This window comes from Equus przewalskii, chromosome 23 (assembly GCF_037783145.1).
Source record: "Equus przewalskii isolate Varuska chromosome 23, EquPr2, whole genome shotgun sequence".
NCBI classification, from domain to species: domain Eukaryota; kingdom Metazoa; phylum Chordata; class Mammalia; order Perissodactyla; family Equidae; genus Equus; species Equus przewalskii.
The window spans coordinates 5,614,879-5,634,537 of NC_091853.1; the positions used below are offsets into that span (position 1 = coordinate 5,614,879).

Here is a 19,659-nt window from a genome sequence, read left to right on the forward strand (position 1 = left end):
CACTTACTGGCTGGGTGGCCATTGGCAAGTTGCTTTATCTCTCTAGGTCCAGTTCAATTATCTGTAAAAAGAGGACTGGCTCTGAAATTCTCTGATTCTGTGAAACCAACCCAATGGGAGGCAAAAAGGGGGATACATATTACTATGAGATATTGTAACCAACATATACAACTTTGTTGATATACAACTTTTTTTTTCCCCAATGAGTTTAGTAGTGAGAGAAGGATAAATAATTCCATACTTCAGGGAACTCAGAGTCACTGATAACGTATTAGTTCACTTATCTAATGTTGTGTTCATCTCTGTCTACCAGCCTAAAAGCCACTTGAGGACAGGGATGGTGCCACGCATCTCGGTCTCCTTACCTCTGTCCATGTTCATTGAGTCTGGGAATAAAGATGTCAAAGTTAGATAATACTCATGGTGAGGAGACTGGAGGGGAAGAGGAAATCCAAAAGATAGATGGGAAACTGAGAGCACACTATCACAGAAATTAAGGCAGGAGAGCATCTGATGAAGAGCAAGTGGCCGCCAGTGTTGAATGTCACAGATAGGCAAGGAGAGAGGCTGAACAAAAAGCCTTTGACTGGAGGATCAATGGTCAGTCTATGGGGAGGAGAATAATTGCTCTCCCGTCACTTCAACTTGCAACTTTTATCTAAGGAAGTTAAAGCTCTTCATTTGCCTATGATCTCTAAAAAGTAGAAAGACAGTACCATCATTTAAGGGTGAATAAACTGAATTTTGAAGAAGTTAATCTTTTATTAAATGCTACACAGTAATAGAAGATAAGTTTCAAGTCTACACTCCTGATCTTTTAGATCCCATGCCCTCTAGACTCCATCGTACACTTTACTTCTTACTAACATGGGATGGAAAATAAGGGGCAGAAAGGTTTTGGAGCTGGCAGAGTGTACTTTGAGGCCCAGAAGATCAATATACATCCCACCACAGGCTTACTTCTCATTGCATCCTTCAATTAAATGAAAGGAAGAATTTGAATTATTTGGTAGCTGGGAATTACTTGCAAAAATAGTGGAAGATAAGAATCAGTAGTAGAGGAGAAATGGAAAGTGTGAACATTTGACGATTGTTATATTCACATGACTATCTGAGTGGAGCATTCTGCATCTATAAGAACGACTAGCTGAAGTAAAACTATTCCGATGAGGTTTAATACTAACTTTGAATTACAGACTCAGCTCCAAAACAGAGAAAGAAAATGGTCTTAGGAAGTACCATTTAGATAACTTAATGTCAATTTTAAAGAATAACAGAATGCATTCTAAGAAAGAAAGTTGGAAACACCAAAACAATAAGGAAATCATAAGCCAGAAAGAGTATGGACTTTTGCAGGAAAAATTCTGCCAAGAATATTAGGTTACTTTTTTGGGGAATATATTTATAACATTAGTGAGAAAAGGAAAAATGGATGTTGTTTTATTAGAGTTTTTATAGACTATTTGGTCAGAAATTGCAAAATTATATTTTTAATTTATTTTGAAAGTTAGTTTCAATTGGCATAGATTAAATTCCAAAGGCTGTTTGTAGAAGAACCAAGAAAGGAAAAAGTCAAAGTGTTGGACTTTGGGAAGCAATATGGTTTATATCTCTTTCTTGCAAATATTTTTATTACTTCCCCAGAAGAAAAGAAAATAGAACATTAATGAAATTGGGACTTCAATGCTGAGTTTGAGAGTGACAGTGAACACTAAAAAAATGACAGAATTAAGAGACAAATTATTTCTCTCCTTTCTCTGGGTTCTGTGAAAGCTCAGAGGAAAAAACTTTATTCATTAATTTATTCATTAAATGTTTATTTCTCATGACCATGACCATGACCATATTGATCCCATAGTAAATGCATCAGGAATATGTATGAAATAACCATTCTTTACTATTTAATTTTTCTGCACCTCAATTTCCTTATCTGTAAAATAGGGATTATTAACAGCTAAATCTGAGGGTTATTGTGAGTGTTAAAAATGGTGATTTATATAAAACAGCACAAGGTTTGACATATCATAGTGATATTCATAACAAACATTTTTGAGCACTTACTGTGTGCCAGGTACTCTGTTAAGTTTTTTGTATATGTTAACACATCGGATATTGACAACAACCTTATGGTAGATGTAGAAATTGTAATCCCATTTTATGGAGAAGAAACTGCAGTTTAGAAAGTTTAAATAACTTACTTGAGCTTGTGAGTAGCGTAGCTGAGATTCAAATCTAGACAGTCTGACTCCATTGCTCATATCTGCTAATTATTATGATTACTACAATACTAGGCTGAACTGAAATTGCAGCAATAGGAATTTAAATTTAGGTATGAAGTTCTTGACTATAGAGATTATGGAAAAATGGAATGGAAAATTTTAAAGTCTGAAAATCCCTGGAGATTTTGAGACATATCCTAGCTATCAGCTGAGGTCCTACTAGCCCTTAGAGACTTAGATCAACTTGGTTTAAAATTCCAATTTGGTACTTATGCAAGTTCAGAGCCATCTCTACAATTTCTATGAATTCCTAATGGCTTCCTTCCTTATTGTTTTCTCTGCCTTGCTTTGGAGTCATCCTGCATCATCCAAACACAAAGTCCACCTTCCCCAAATATGTCATTAGTTTAGTGGCTTTACTGAAGATCTGAGAGGTTCTGGAAGAAGTTACATCACATGCAATATTACTAACTTCCTGGCTTCACCTCCAGTCTTCCTCATTTTACACAAGAGCAAACACGCTTGGCAAGCATGCTGTTTCCAACCACCTAGTAAGTGGTGGAGCCAGGTTTCCAGGCAGGACCTGCTGGCAGATAGGCTGATCAAGCCAGTGCAAATGAGGAGAAAACCTCTCCTTTACCCATCTATCTGTTCCTCTTAAGCCCTGAATTTTTTCTCTACTAATAAAATAAAAATAAGACAGAATTGTCAAAGCTAACATAAACCTATCCTCCAGGGAAATTCTTCTTGAAAATGCAAAAGACCAAAAATTAAAAACAACAAGATTACATTTCTAAAATGTCTATTTGTAGGATTATAGCAAAAAGATTCCTTGCTGTCTGACTTCTGGTTGGGTCGGGCCAATGGGAAGCCCTGACAGCAGATTGGAAAAAGGGAGGAGAATGAGGTCAGGGTGTTTCTTACCTCAGCTCTTCCCCTCTGGGTCATCTGAAGCTGGCTCTGTTACTCAACCAAAGGTTACTGCTCTTCTTGAGGCAGCCTGCTATCCACAACTTTCTCCTTCCTGTTCTAGTATCTAACCCCTCTCTTCCTTTGAGGCTTAGAGGCAGTAACAGCTCCGCTGTCCTAACTATAAGTTACTGCAGAACACAGTGTAATTCCCCAAAGCCCATCTATACCATGTGTTATGGGTTGAATCACATCCCCCGAGAAGGTGGTGCAGTCCTAACCTTCAGTGCCTGTGAATGTGACCTTAATTGGAAATAGGATCTTTGCAGATGATCAAGTTACCATGAGATTGTTAGGATGGGCCCTAATCTGCTATGACTGTGTCCTTAGAAAAAAAGAAGAATTTGGACATGGACACATGCACACAGGAAGAACACCACATAAAAATGAAGGTAGAGATCGGGGTGATGCATGCACAGGCCAAAGGATGCCAAAGATTGTCAGCAAACCACCAGAAGCTAGGAGAGGGGCCTGGAACAGATCCTCCTTCACAGGCCTCAGAAGAAACCAAACCTGCCTACCTCTTGGTCTTGGACTTTTGGCCTCCACAACTGTGAGACAATAAATTTCTTCTGTTTCAGCCACCTAGTTTGTTGGACAGCAGCTCTCGGAAACTAATACACCATGTAAACTGTCCCTTACTTAAAAAATCCTAGAGTTTTCTTAATTCGAGTATGCCAACTGATACCTATTGGGACCTTGAGTCATATAAATGCCAGTATTTAAAGAAATAAATAGTCCATCTAGTAGAAGAATTTGACCATGTACAACCAGTTAAGAGCTCATTGTGAGCTTTGTTTGAAAATCTCTCATGTAAGATACTGCAAGGCATCAAATTGGAAACCAACATTTGTATGACCAGTTGTAGAGCAAAGCTATTTGCTGTGTTCCTTTTGAGCTATGCAGTGATCAAGTTCTATCTCAAAATGTCCATTAGCTCTTGAAGACAATTAGGAGCAACAAAAACTCCGTGACATACTAAGAAGAAAAATAAAACGGGGTAAGGGGACAAAGTTATGGAGTAGGGATTCTCGATAGGGTGACATTTGAACAGAGATCTAAGTAGAGTAAGGGAGTGAGCCATGTAGAATCTAGGAGGAATGTCCTAGGCAGAAGGAAGAGCTAATTCAAAGGCTCAGAGACCGGAGTATGTTTGGTGTTTCAGAAACAGAACAAAAGCCAGCATGGCTGGAGCTGGTTGAGGCAGAAAGAGGTAAAAAATGAGGGCAGAGAAGTAAACTTAGTTTCCTTTTCTGTTCAATTAGGATATTTTTACTTTCTTTACTGGATGGCTGTGAGCACTTAAAGTTTGAGACAAGTGTTTGAAAGAGATTTTTTTCTCACATAATAAGTACTGAGAGTACTAATGTGGAGTAGAGGGTCACAAACGCTCTCCATGTTTTCTCCAGACTCCCTTCCCATCCTTGCAGTAGCCCCAGCAAACATTCTTACTATTCAGAAAGACTAAGAAATACTTTATTTTTAAATCACAGCCTGATTTCTAATTAAGTGAATTTGCTTCTCTCCATTAGTATTGATTTTCTTTAGCCCCAGATTAGTTTCCAGTTTTTCTTGTCTATTCCATTTTGATTTGTGGGGCCATGCATCCATTCCCTAACTTTCTGTTATTTCTCTGGATCCATTATTTGGCTCAGAGAGTCCTAGCTACTATAACATAAAGAACTCTTATAGATTTTTAAGGAAGTTTTTCACTTATAGAAAGTAATAAAAGTATTAATTTCCTTTTCAGATTACTTAAATTGATCATAAAACAACCTCATTTACTGAGCTTACCTTTCCTTGTGTCCCAAATAATCAAGAGAGAGTGTATGGTCTGGGGCACTAAAGCATTTGTGCACATTGGTGGTCTGAAAAGTTTAATGTCTCTTCCTGGAATGATTAATGTAAAGCAGGGCAAGACTGGCCTAACATTATTATTTCATTTTAAGTGCATCTGGAAATCCAGAGAGTGAGCCCTTGTTTAACTCTGCTGAAGAAAAGAAAGGCATGTTCATAACTCTTACCTATTTGTTGTTAGAGCAAATCTACAATTGCTCCTCATACCCAGGAGACAAAGCGCCTGACGTCACTTTGAACAGCAGACAGGAATTTGCAGAATCATTTGTGCCTGTTAGCGAGGCATAGACTTAGGGAGCAGAGCAAATGGGGTTTAGGGAAACATGAAGCTTCTGCAATTGGAAGAATTAAGCAACAACTGAGGATTTATTTAGAAAGTGAAAAGAAATCCCAAAAAATAACTTCTAAAAATGTGACCAATACGACAAGTATCACAAAATCAAGAAAAATGACAGGGGCTGGCCTGATGGCGGAGCAGTTAAGTTCGCACACACTGCTTTGGCAGCCTAGGATTTGCCAGTTCGGATCCTACGCACTGCTTGTCAAGCCATGTTGGGGCAGGTGACCCACATATAAAGTAGAAGAAGATGGGCACAGATGTTAGCCCAGGGCCAATCTTCCTCAAAAAAAAAAGAAAAGAAAAATGACATATTTTTATTAACTGACTGCTTGACATACCACTATGCTGTCTTCCTACGTTTTTGACTGCATACTCTTTGCCTTTTCATATTAAAATGATTTTGTAGTATTTTCTACAGAGAGAATAGAAAGATAGCTCGCTCTCTCCTTTAGCATAGTTGATTGAAATTTTGTACTACTCCTAGTTTAGATGAATACAGTGGCTTAATACACATAGCTTTTACTGCTGCTTCCAGTTTGTGCTCTACAATCATAGGAATTCTGATAAGTCTAGTATTTTATTTCTCATAGTCCCCATCAAAATGGAAAAATAATGTATGATGTGTTTATAACTGTATATGCTGCAGTATATTCTGGTCAGGAGAGAAGGTCCATCTTGACCAGGCATCTTTGCAAAGAAAATCATTGATGAGAAACTGAAAGTTTGCACAACTGTTGTTGGGAGAATTTTCTTCAGATTGATTTCTGGCTTCCTCCATTTCACACTTCCTTTCTCTTCCACTCTTCATGTACTCCCAACACTGGGACCATAGGATATGTTCACATTTCAATATGACCCATGGCCCTGCAGATTTGTGTAATGACACTGGAAAGAAAGCACAAGTGACAGTAGGAGTCAGCCTGGATGCCATTTCTACACCAACATGGCTAGCAATCACTTTGTCCACATAGAAATGACTGCAAATGCCATAATGATAGCCCTCTAAACCCAAACTAAATCTACCTTCAATTCAATTTCCTCTTGTCGGGAACCCCACCAAATGCCCATTGCCTCTCCAACACCATTCCACTGGAGGGGAAGTGTATGGAAGAGAAAGTCAGAATGGAAAGAGACAGTGGTCTTACTCAGTCATGGGTAAAGTATTTTGCCTTTCTAAATTTTGCAAAAACGTATATGGCCTCCCAGGGACCTGGATAGAGCCCATATAGCTGAACAGCCACCTAGAAGCTTAAGTGTCATTAACTTCACTGTAAATCTCCCTCCAGGGCTGAAATATAAGAATAGGGTTTTACTTTCTCACTCCTTCTTTATAAGAACACTAGGAAGAACTAATTGTACTCAAAACTAGTTCTTCATTGAAATTTAGTTGGTAATATTTCCAATTAGCTAATGAAATCAGACATTGTCCATAACATTGTTGCAGCGGTTTATTCAGAAAACTCAATAGGTGGTATTTCCAATGTGATTTTTAGGGAGTATTAAGTGACTGAGTTAAGATAATGATAGGAGGAGTAAAATTAATTTGCTTTATATCTATCTAACTAATATCAATAATAACTAATGATACATTTCCTTCCCATGGAGGTTGAATAGTATGCTCTCATGGATGTAATTTTGATTTCTCCCACTTTTCCCCTGGTTTCATCTTTTTTCTTTGCATCTTTTGCTTTTCATGTTTTTTTCTTTCATCTTCATTGTTTCCTATTCCCTTCTCAGGCATTAGATTTTCTTAGCAATGGGTTTTGGTTCAGAAACACATTCTGAGAGAATTAATTCTTGGTTTTACGTTGCTAATATATGGAGAAACATGTGGGATAGGGAAGAATAAGCCAGATAGATTAGGGTACAGAGATTTGGGGCACACTTCACTGCAGAGATTAAGGTAGTGTTTTAGCCCATCCTGGCTGCTGTAACAAAATACCATAGACCAGGTGACTCAAACGACAAACATTTATTTTTCACAGTTCTGGAAGCTGGGAAGTCTGAGATCAGGGTGCCAACATGGCAGTTGTTTTCTGGTGAGAGCTCTCTTCCTGGCTTGTAAATGGTTGCCTTCTTGCTGCATCCTCATATGGCAGAGAGTGAATGAGAGAAAGAGAGAGAGAGAGAGGGAGAGAGAGGGATCATCTCTCTTGTCTTTCAGATCCCACCATGAGGGCTCCACCTTCCTGACTGAATTACCACCCGAAGGCTCAGTCTCCAAATATGATCACAGTGAGGATTAATGCTTCAGCATAGGAATTTTGGGAGGACAAATACATCCCTCAGCTCCCAGATCTTCCTACTGTCATAGCTGGGTCTACGTCTCTTCCTTCCGCGAGCACCCTTAAAACTACTTTCTGTGTTTTTTCTTTCTCATTCAAGTATCTCTGTGATGTGTATTTTAACCTGATTTTGTTTAGATAGGATGTTAGTATTCTGCTGCTAGGTGTAGTATTTTGTTAGCTTCTGGCATTTGGTTGAACATACGGGAAGCACAAGGTTAACCCAGTCACTTGGAATTACTGGAAGCTCTTCTTGACATAGTGTAGTCTATGGAATCCATTTATATTTTCTTGCCATTTCAGAAATTAAGGAAAGGGAAATAGGCTACTCTGAATCTTTTCTTTTACTGAACGGAAGTGGGCAGGAGAAGGTCCATGAAGATTTCACTGAAGACACCTACCTAGGCAGACCACTTTTAGGAAAGAGTAGATTTGGAAGTTGCATATCTGGAAATTGATTTCCTTAAAACTGCGAGTATCTTCTGAACAGTTATGTGTACTCCAAAGAGAAGTATACCTATTTGAAAAAGCTACTCTATATGGTTTGTAAAATAGTCCACAAATGTTTTCCCACAGCGCAGTAAGAGATAAGAGTGCAGAAAGGAGGAAAGCAGGATGATTACAGACTCAGAGCTCTGCAGTAGGAAGGAGCACAGTGAGAGGGCCTCTTTTTAGATAAGTTTTAATCTTTAGGAATTCTGATCCAATTATATTTTGATTGCAATCAAATATTTTCTGCTTTTTGAAAAGTAAATGCCTTTAAATTAGTCTATTTAAATTTGGTGAGATAACTGAAGTTACTAACCTCATCCCTTGTGGCTTTTCCAAATGTCTGCTCACACAGGAGGTCCTACTCATTCTGAGATGTCACGGAGAATCGCTCACAGGAAAGGGAAGACTATACGGAAGAAATTCCAGAAGTGCAGGGGGTTAATTTATGTTAACAAATGTCACTTAAAATTGTTCCTGGAATCAGTACATAGTTTACCTCAAAAGCCTTAAATAGATAAAAATTCTCAATAATTCTATTTATTTCAATTTATATATTTCAATCTATTTTTTCAATTTATAAATTTATTTTATTTATATTATTAATTTTACATTTAATGAATAAGAATGTATAAATTAATGCAAATAAATAAAATATTTATTTTTAATTATTTTTTCTCTTAAAAAGTTTGATTGCATGTGTAAATCAATAGATATCTTTTTTTTTTTTAAAGATTTTATTTTTTCCTTTTTCTCCCCAAAGCCCCCCGGTACATAGTTGTGTATTCTTTGTTGTGGGTCCTTCTAGTTGTGCCATGTGGGACGCTGCCTCAGCGTGGTCTGATGAGCAGTGCCATGTCCGCGCCCAGGATTCGAACTAACGAAACACTGGGCCGCCTGCAGCGGAGCGTGCAAACTTAACCACTCGGCCACGGGGCCAGCCCCTCAATAGATATCTTTTATACAAAAGGTTAGAATAAAGATCTCATGTTTGTAAAGGCATGCATGAAACATTTTACAGCAACAATAAAGGCAGTGAGAATATAAACAATATACAATTAGGACTGAGATCTAAATAATACAATAAAAACAGACAGGAATCAACGCAAAAAATACTGTCAAAAGTCAGTTTCATACACCTTACAGTTGTGCATAAAACTGGCAAGCAGAAGCTTATTTACTGATATAAAAAATCACACAGAATAGTATATGTGATTTTACTTAAGGTTTTTTCTCTTTTATTTTTTGTGAGGGACTCACCCTGAACTGACATCCATTGCCAGTCTTCCTCTTTTTTTTGCCTGAGGAAGATTAGCCCTGAGCTAACATTTTTGTCAATCTTCTTCTACTTTGTACGTGGGATACCTCCACAGCATGGCTGATGAGTGGAGTAGGTCTGCACTCAGGATCTGAACCTGTGAACCCTGGGTTGCCAAAGCTGAGCATGCAGAACTTTAACCACTCAGCCGTGGAACTGGCTCCTATTTCAGGCTTTTAATAATACTAAATTGAGAGGGAGTCTATACCAAATTATAAATTTATAATAAATTTAAATTTATAATCGATTATACATATTTTAGTTTATTCAACTTATTTTCAATTTATATTTTATTGTTTTGTGAGGAGGACTGGCCCTGAGCTAACATCTGTTGTGATCTTCCTCTGTTTTATATGTGGGATGCAGCCACAGCATGGCTTGATGAGCAGTGTGTAGGCCTGCCCCCAGGATCCGAAACCCAGGCCACCAAGGTGGAGCATGTGAACTTGAGTACCCTACCGAGCTGGCCCCCCATTTATGTTTATTTTAATTTAGCAAATAAACACTGCTATTAAGACAAAGGAATCAAACTTTTTACTCTACACTTCAGAAAAGCAAAAACTAGCAAGTTCTTACTATAAACCAGTTATTTGTTTTCAATTATTTGGCATGGGATCTTCCATATTTTTAACCATATTTTTAACTCCCTCTTGGAGCAGCCTGTAGCAAAAGTTCTGAGACACTGTGGGAAAAGTTGTCTTTGGAGCACTTGGCAACCAGAGCTTCACTCCATGCGTGTGATGTGGTGTCCCACCTGGGTTTTACCTAAACATCTTTCACCCTTAGGTCTAGCAGCAGACTTCCTGAGCAAAGCTGATGATTTCAGAGCCTGGTCCAAGACTTGGACGTGTGTGTGGGGAAAGGAAAGGAAAGGGAGAAAGAAAGAAAGGAAGAAGAGGAGAGGAGTGGGAAATAAAGAAAGAAGGGAAATAGGAGAAGAAAGAGAGAGAGAGATGTCAATAGAAAGTAAAAGAGAGCTGTGTGTGATTGGAAAGGATATGGCGGCGCCACGCCTTGGTCTCCCCACTAGTGCCATCATTACCTAAGTCTATTTAGGGAACTTTCCAAAACACAGAGAAGCTTTGTGGGTCTGGCTCTGAGAACTTATGCAACCAATTGTTTTGGGAACAGCCTGGAAATTTCACAAGAGAGCTGAGTTCTCAAGAGATTGACAGTTTGACCAAAAGATCAAAGGTTTGGTGCAATGGGGCTAATTTTCAGAAAGCCTTCCAAATTGTGAAGATTTTCCTTCTCCTTATGGCAGCTGAGACTTGTAAAAATAGTAATTCGAGGCACTTAGACTCAGCTTTCTTCTCTGTTCACAATGTTCCATGAATTGTCAGTCCCCTCCAAACCCAGGAAAACAAAGTAGGCGACCAAGATGATTACCCCCAAATCACTGATAAAAGGAGAGAGAAGTCCAGAAATATGCAATGATTTGTTTCGCTTGCCAAAAAGAGAAAGTTGCATGGTTGGATTACAAGTATTATTGCCTTCAGATCAACAAAGTACATAAGCAGCCTCGCTGTGTGTGGGTGGGAAGGAAGGAGTTGCATGATTAAGAGCGAGATGAGCAATCGTCTGATGTGGTTCAGAATGAAATCTTGACAGTTATTTGAGAGTCTGAGTGCTCCAGATATATTTATCAAACCAGTAAGAAGATCTAAAAGCCATAGAATGAGACCCCCTAGATTAGGGAAGTCTGATAAACAGAAACTAATATAGTCTATTGCTATTGAAATACACATGATAACTAACAGCAACTCTCTTATTTTTTTTTACGTTTGTTTACTTAACAGAAGGTGATGTGGATAATCCAAATACTGGTTAGCAGTCCCTAATAACTAGGAGGTGCTTAATATTTTTGGAAGTTAAAGTCTGGATGCAAAAACCCATTTTTCTCAGTATTTTATAAATCACTGTTTCGGCTGCTGAGACTAACTCAGAATAGGGAACTCACAGAAACCTTGCAATTGCACCAAATCCTTCCAGGTCATGGTTCCTGCAATTTGGCTCAGGCCTCGCAGCCATACCAGGGAGTTATTAGGCCAGGAAGTCAAGGAGTTGGCATGTGTTTTTATTATAGTTAAACTTATTTGGATTTAAAAGGCATTAAATATCTTCTGGTTTCTTTCCTTTCCTAATTGTACAAGAATGTTTTAATTGGATATTGTAACTGAAAACGTTCACTGTCTGCATTGCTCACCTGGAGATCTGTTTCCAACCCTCCAAAGATTCCCAAATGCGAGGCTTCCCCTTAAACGTCCTAAAGGCAGGATCCTTAAGCCTGTAAAGATCCATGAGCCCAAGGTTTCCTGTCTGAAGTACTTTTGGCCCCAGTCATTCGTTTAGCTCTCTCCATTGTTTAATTACCCAGATAACAGCCAGACCCTGATTTCCTCTTGTGCTTTGTGGATGAAGTCATCTTTACCCAAATTAATAAAAAAGAAAATTCAAATTATTTGCACAGAATTCGTTCTGGTGCGACATATCTCCTTTCCATCCTAATTGAAGAAGCTTAAACTTGATACACAAAGCACATGCTGAGGATGACTGGCCAGTCATCATTGCAGGCCTTAGATAACCAAAGAGCAGAACAGGACAGGCTGGGCAAGAGTCATCTAAATTTCACTCTGAGGAACACCAGCACCGTTATCAGCTCCCACTGCAATTAAATTCAGATGGTTTTTCCAGAAGGAGTTAGCGTTCGGCCATCGTAAATTTACGATGGAGGCTTCCAAAAGTGACATGTGTTTCTCCTCACTTACTCCACTCATAATTCCAATTAGGAGCACACTGATTAACCCCAGAACACAGTTTCTGGGAGAATCTTACTTCTATTATCCTGACTAATTTCATGAACTCAGAGAAAAAGGGGAGAAGCCTATCATTCATTAAAGCAAATTATATAAAGCCAAACCTCTGACAGGCTGTATCTATAAAAAGATATGAGACTGATCACTATTTATTTTTTTCTGGAAGGATGAGGCAGCTCTGAATTCAGAGGCTGAATGAACTGACTGCTCCAGGACTGCCTTGTAGATACAGTCCATTCAAGAAGGAGAAAGGGCTAAATATCTGGCTGAATTTTGTCAGCGGTCAAGGCACTTTTTATAAAAGCATTTAGGAAGAAAACAGGGGCCACCATTTGTTGGAGTGCATGCATATGAATGTGATAAACACAGTGGTATTGCAAAACCAAGACGAAAAAGGATGAACGAGAAACAAATTTCCCCAAAGGTAAGTTGTGTCACAGTGTTTACCTATTTTGAACCATCCGTTTTTATCCTATCTCCATTAGCACTGCTCTGGCCAACCCACCTCACTGAAATCTGTACTTTCTCTCATGTACCTTGTCAAGTCGCTTTCTCAGAGCTACCGTGGTGATTAAAGAAAAAGTTTTAAAACTTGTCAAAACACCCATTGCATTTTGAATAAAATAAGGATTCTCTCAGATCTCATTTCTTGTCATGTCTTTCTCAATCATTGTTCTCCAACATCACTGATCAACGTTTTGTACCTATAAAACATTCCTGCCTCAGGGCCTTTGCACTTCTTGGGCCCACTGGCCAGAGTTCTCTTTCCCCGAAATTTGACCAGAGTATCTCCTCGTAGCAATCAGGGCTCAGTGCTTTCTAGGTATCTCATCAAAAGTAGGCTGCAGATTATTCTTTATCACATTATCTTATTTCATTTTCTTTGTAAGAATTTCACTATCTGAAATTATCTTTGTTTACATGTTACATGCCTTTCCTCCCCACTAGAATGGAAACTCAAAGATCAAAAACCTATTTGTTCTGTTCACTGTTGCATTGCCAGCATTTTGACATATATAAGGACAATCGTCTAAATCAACATTCCAAATGACTTAGACTTTTTTGGGAATAGGCTTGTGATCAAGACAGTATGAAGCCAAGAATATATGTGGCAGCCAGATAGACTTAGGGATGGCCAAGAAACAGATGGTAAGAATATGAGCAGGATGATATTGTAGAAAGGGTATGAACTTGAAGTCAGACGTGAGCTCAAATCCCAGCTTGCACTTACTGATTGTGTGACCTTGGGCAAGGTACCTGCAACTTCAGTGAGGCTCACTTTCCCTATTTATAAAGAACAGAGAACAAACAGCATTTACAAATGAGTATTGCGTGGTGTGGTGAAGATTAAATGACATAATGCACGTAAGGTCACTAGGTCTGTACCTTCTACATATAGGCTCCCAAAAAGTGGTCAGTAACTGTGACAGATGTTTTTATAACTTACCCAATAGTGATATTCCCTTCTTCCTTGATAACAAAGCCCTAATTTTGCTGGGTGGTAATGCCTAGGCCCAGTTGAGGAATCATATTTGGTGTAAGACAATCATAAGTAACCTGTTTCCCACTTTCCCATCCTCCTTTGCAACTACAGGTGGTGTTGTGACCCAATCCTGGACGGTGAAACCAAAGGGCAATCAGCTGTGTGTGTGTGAAGGGCAGAGGAGAGCTTCTGAGGATGTTTCTGCTTTCTGATACAAAGACAGACATTGCTGGTGCTGTGTACTACCCTCTTCTTCCTGCCATGAATGTTGAAGTGATGGCTTGTGATGAAGCCGCCGTCCTACAACCTGGAGAGAAAGCCTTGCCATTTTGAGCCACTGAACCAATGCCAGATGTCACTTACTTGCAGACATTTTGTTAAATGACAACAACAATCTCATATTTGCTTAAGCCCCTGTTAGGTTACCTGTTACTGAAAACAATCCTAACTGATGCAGGGGTGTCTGAGTTTGTATGTGTATGCACATGTCTAGGCAAGTAGAACATTTAAAGGTGACAGTAGCAAGATACATGTTAATTTGTACCCAAAGTTGGCTGGTCCAGTGTCACCTGGATATTTAGCAAGGGAAAGCAGGGATGGATTGCCAACTTCGTTAAGGTCACACTTATAACATGGGAGAGGTTAGGGGTCTGGAGTTTAAATTTCATTAATTAAATCTGATGTTCAGGAGACCAGTCTCCCCAAAACGCTGGCTATATTATATTGCGGAAAACAGTATCATGTGTATTTATCAAAAGCTAAGTTTAAGAAGAAATCTGCTTTTCATTTTCAATGTTAACCTCATTTTATTTCTTTTTATAAAAACCAAATATATTCTGTTTAAATTTTTGGCTATATGAATAAAGAACAAACAGCAGTTACAAAATGTTACATTAAAACAACTTACTTTAGGTTTTAAAAATTTAAAGTGTTTATGACAAAAATAGCTTAAAATAAAATGGCTTAAATAAAAATGGCTTGAATTAAAAATGTTCTATTGTACTATGTACCATATAAAATATATTGTGCTATATGAAATATATTCTTAGAGGCTGGAATTTTAAAATAATACTATTATCGTTTTAGGACCTTAGTTAACCGTTCTATTTGCAGAATAATGAGTAACATTTACATAGCATTGCTTTATGCCAGATGCTGTTCTACAATCTTTATCTATTAACTCATTTAGACTTCTTATTAACTCTGTGTATTTGGTACCATTATTATTATCATCCTCATTTTACAGCTGAGAATACCGAGTCACAGAGACGTTGACTAATTTGCTCCAGGAGAGCCAAAATTTAAACCAAGGGATCTTGGCTCTAGATTTTGCTCTCTAGTCCACTGTGCTCTGTTGTCTCCTAAGTTATATCACACATCATACCTCATGTGAGCGTAGTTACATTACCTGTTAACTTGTGCTGAGCCACATTTCTTAACACATTTCCTATTCATTCCTGTATCTGGATACTTAAAGATATTTTCCTACTTATTATTGGAACAAATGGACGTACCAGGCTCCCTTACCCTCTTCCCCCCAGTAAGCTAGCAAATTAGGAGGTGGATCACTAGTATCATTGTGCACTCAAACAGTTAGAATAAAGCTCCCTCTGAAGAGAATCCTAAGCCCAAATTTTCACCCACCTTAAGAATAAAGGATCATCTGCCCTTTGGGAAGAGGTTAGGAGCCACTGTACATTCAACTTGTAAAACTCCAGCTTGAATTCTGCCATTTCTATCCATTTCATGGCCGGGACTTCAGAGATGTGTATATCTTACTCCTTCTTCTGGGGGAACCACACAGGTGTTATCTTTTCCTTTTTCTGCTTGTCCTTGTGACTTAGGAAACATGGACAAAGATGAGGATTACCGACCTCGATTCTGTAGATGGATTTCAGAAATTTCAGAAAGGGAGTGGAACAATCTCCCTCTAGTTGTCTGTGCCATGATTAGGCTGACTGTGAGGTGGAGAAAAGGGACAAGGAAAAAGAAAAAGAAGTATTTAATGGATGAAAGCGGAGAATATGAGAACAAAATATGCAAGAGAAGCAGGAGATTCAGAGAAGAGTGAGAAAGTCAGGGGGTCTGGGTCTCAGGGATGAGAAATGAGTGTTTGAAGAGTATTGGAGAAGAAAATATCTGCTTTCCCTAGTTTCTCACTTGTGGAAACTACAGTTTTAAAGGAAGCCGCCCAGAACTGCCTCTCTGCTTGGATGCTCCTTAGGGATCAAGGAAATAAACAATTAAGCCTAGCTCTGGCCACATCCTTTTTCTCCTGGCATTTGTATCCTCTTTCCATCCTCCAGACCTTTGATATTATTCCTTAAGCTAATCACTCATTTTCCCTTTGCAGTGTCCCATCCCTGCATCTGCAGATCTCACTTTTGTGAACGGCTGTTGAGTGCTCCCCATGAAGCATCTGTCCTGGACCACATCATGCCCAAAAGCCGCTGTTCTAGTTATGGGGAAACCACAAGAAAGTTCCTAAAATGGCAGTCCTAGTTTGCTCCCCACAATTATGTTCTTTTCCTCTCTTCTCACTTTCAAGTTTTCCTTTTAGCTTTGTAGACAGGATTTAGCTAACAGGAAGAAGAGATTACTAGAGGTAATTTTGGGGTAAACTTCGTAGAGGAGTTGCTATGAAATTTTGGTAGCCCCATGCTGTCGACTGACTGTGGCCACTTCTTCCTCTTCCTTTCACCCATTAGTATCCCACAAATTAGCTCCTGCCCCACCTCTGCACGAAGTCTCATCCTACAAAAGTTTCTAATAACCTCTCTGTTCATGACTCAAATGGAGACCATTCGGTTCTTTTGTTAATTGAATGTTTTTGACCACATCTTTCTTTCTTCCACCTCCAAATCCTTGTTCCATGTTTTTTTCTCTGATTGTTCCTTCTCTCTCTCTCTCTTTTTTTTTTTTACCCCCACTGGTTCATCTTCTTCTGTCTCATCCTTACATTGTGGCATGCCTGGGCTTCTGGTTCTGTCATCCTTTCCTCTTCTCTCATCTTCTCTCCTATTATGGGTTGAATTATGTCCTCTCCAAAAAAAGAATGTTACAGCCCTAACTACCTAATACCTCAGAATGTAAACTTATTTGGAAATAGGGTCATTGCAGATATAATTATCTAAGTTAATATGAGGCCTTACTGGAGTAGGGTGGGCCCTAAATCCAATATGACTGGTGCCCTTATAAGAAAAGAGAATTTGGGCACAGCACATACAGAGGAAAGGTGGTCGTGTGAGGACAGAGGCAGGGATTGGCGTTGTGCTGCAACAAGCCAAGGAACACCTGGGGCTCCAGAAACTGGAAGTGGCAAGAAGGGTTCCTCCACAAGAGGCTTCATGGCCCTGCCAGCACCTTGATTTTAGACTTTTAGCTTCCAGAACTGGGAGACAATACATTTATGTTGTTTTTAGTCCTAATTTGTGGGCACTAATAAACCTCTTCTCCCCTCCCCTCCCCTCCTCTTTTATTCCCTTCTTTTCTCTTTTCTTCCCTATTCCCTGAATAACTAACATCTGCTCCCATGTCTTCCACTACCATGTATATTCTGACAACTCTCAAATATGAACCACAAAACCAAATTTATTTTCCATTTATCTTCTTCATCTAGGTGTCTGCAGACATTTGAAACTCAATACATGTAAAGCAAGACTCAAACTTGCTCTTCTTTCTATGTTCTTGTGGCAGATTGTATTTTCCTAAGATGACTACCACAATATATCTGATTGTGACGTTGTAATGTGATGCTATAACTCCTCCCATCCAGAGCTGAGGGTGTAAATTCCCTCCCTGAACCTGTGTGGACCTTTGTGACTACTTTGATCAGTGAAGTGATTGGTGGCAGAAGTGACTTTATGTAACTTCCAAGGCCAGGTCATAAAAATTCCATTCACTTCCACCTGGTTTTCTTGGCACATCTGCTTTTGGAACCCAGCCACCATGCTGTTGGAAAGCCTAGTCCACCTGGGGCGGCCATGTGTAGGTGCTCTGGTGAACAGTTCCAAGTGAATTTCAAGTTGACAGCCAGTATGAACCTCCAGACTTTTGAGTGAGGAAACGTTTGAGATGATTCCAGCCTCAGTCACCATCTGACTGTAGCACGTGGGAGACCTTGAGCAAGAGCCATAGAGCTAATCTCTATCAGCCTCCAAGACCATAACAGATGATAATACGACTATTGTGTTACTTTAAGCCATTAAGTTTTGGAGTAAATATTATGTAGCAATAGATCACTAGAACAGTTCTCTATTTCGATCCATGAAACAACACTCACCAAGTCACATAAGCTTGTATTCTCAGTCATCCATGCTTCTTCCTTCTTACTCACTCCTCAAATTTAATCAATTCTCTAATTCTGCCAATTCTACCTCATAAATTTTTGTTGAGTGTGTCCTCTTCTTTATATACTGCGTTTTCCCGCATTATGGATGCCATTGCAATAATGCCTGTGAAAGAGGGTGAGGACTTGAACTGACAGATACTGTAGGCTTCAGTCTCCGCCTGATGGAATCCATCCCCATGCTTATAGTAGAGACATCTTTTTAAAATACAAATCTGACCATGTCACTTCCCTGCCCGTCACCTTCTGTGTTAGAGATAATGTCTTCGTGTGCATGGATACTCTTTATACAAGGTCCTTCATAAGCTAGTTCTCAACACTATATTTCCAGCTTTATCACTTGGCTGGTACCCCATGCCCCCTATATCCTAGCCACTTTAGCCTATTCATTTTGTTCCAAGTAAGCATCTTCTGTGTTTCTGTACCTTTGCCTAGGCTCCTTCTTCTTGGAATGCCTTTATCAGCTTTTTCTGTCCAATAAACTCATTCATGCTTCAAGATAGATTACATATCACTGCTTTGAAGAACTTTCTTAGAACATCCCCTTGTCCCTAGTAGAGTTCCTTTTTTCCCTCTCCGCTAATAAAATCTTGCAACTCCTCACTCATTTTTAATTTACTAGAATTATTTTTTTCTAGCTGTCTTTCCCATTAAACTGAGCAACCTCTAACACTAGGACTATGCACTAGATTCGACACTAGATGTTGGTGATTCTAAGAACAACAAGGTATGTATAACACAGTTACCATTCGTTCAGTCATTCATCTATTTGCTCATTCATTTATTCCTTCATCAAATTTGGCCCACCAATGACACTCTATTGCTGAGAAAAGAATTCTACTTTGGCTTAGAGAGTCCGAAAACTGAAGCCGTTGTCTTTTGCCTGGAGAGCTCACAGAATATTTTGGGAACAACTTCAATAACAAAAATAAAACACATGTTTATGAAGTCAAACAACGTAATAGCCACTTTACATGTATCATTATACTTAATCTTCACAAGAACACTGAAATGTAGTTTTTATTGTTGAGTAAATTGATATTCGGAGATTAAATAACTTGCTCAAGTTTACAGTTATGTAAATAGCATTGCTAGATTTGGATCTAAGTCTGTTTGGTTCTGAAGTTTATTTTCTTTCCATAGTACGTCATATTTTCTTCTTCATTTAGTATCAGTGGCCAGCTCCTTCGTAATTACTGCATTGTCACCATTTCCAGATCACCTAGGTATCCATCTACTGACATATCTGCGGGGGGTGGAACACTGATAGCCCAGACAGCCTTTCCACTTAGCTTTCCAAATTTCAGTTGCCCCAGGAGTCTAATGAGCTTCACTTTATTTCTCTTCCATTCTCAGTTATTTCGAGCATTTCAGAAATTGAGTTTTCATGAGACTATACAGAGAGAAGTTTGATTAGTCAAGAAAAGATGGAGTTGAGAAATTCTAATTGGAGACAGTCCTGTGTTCAAATAGGGCATGTAGGAGGAAAGTCACAGCTGAGTAAGTCAGGACTGTGGGTGTGGCTGTGGCTGTGG

The 19,659-nt window shown here is 39.0% G+C and overlaps 1 long non-coding RNA gene across 1 annotated transcript; it reads right to left on the reverse strand.

The window, feature by feature from the left end:
• Positions 1-5,392: 5,392 nt before the first annotated feature.
• On the reverse strand, positions 5,393-15,926 carry LOC103550807 (uncharacterized). Its single transcript, XR_544884.2, has 3 exons — positions 15,421-15,926; positions 8,476-8,568; positions 5,393-6,270 (listed from the first exon to the last, which is right to left on the reverse strand). It is a non-coding gene; the product is annotated as an uncharacterized lncRNA (long non-coding RNA).
• Positions 15,927-19,659: the final 3,733 nt, after the last annotated feature.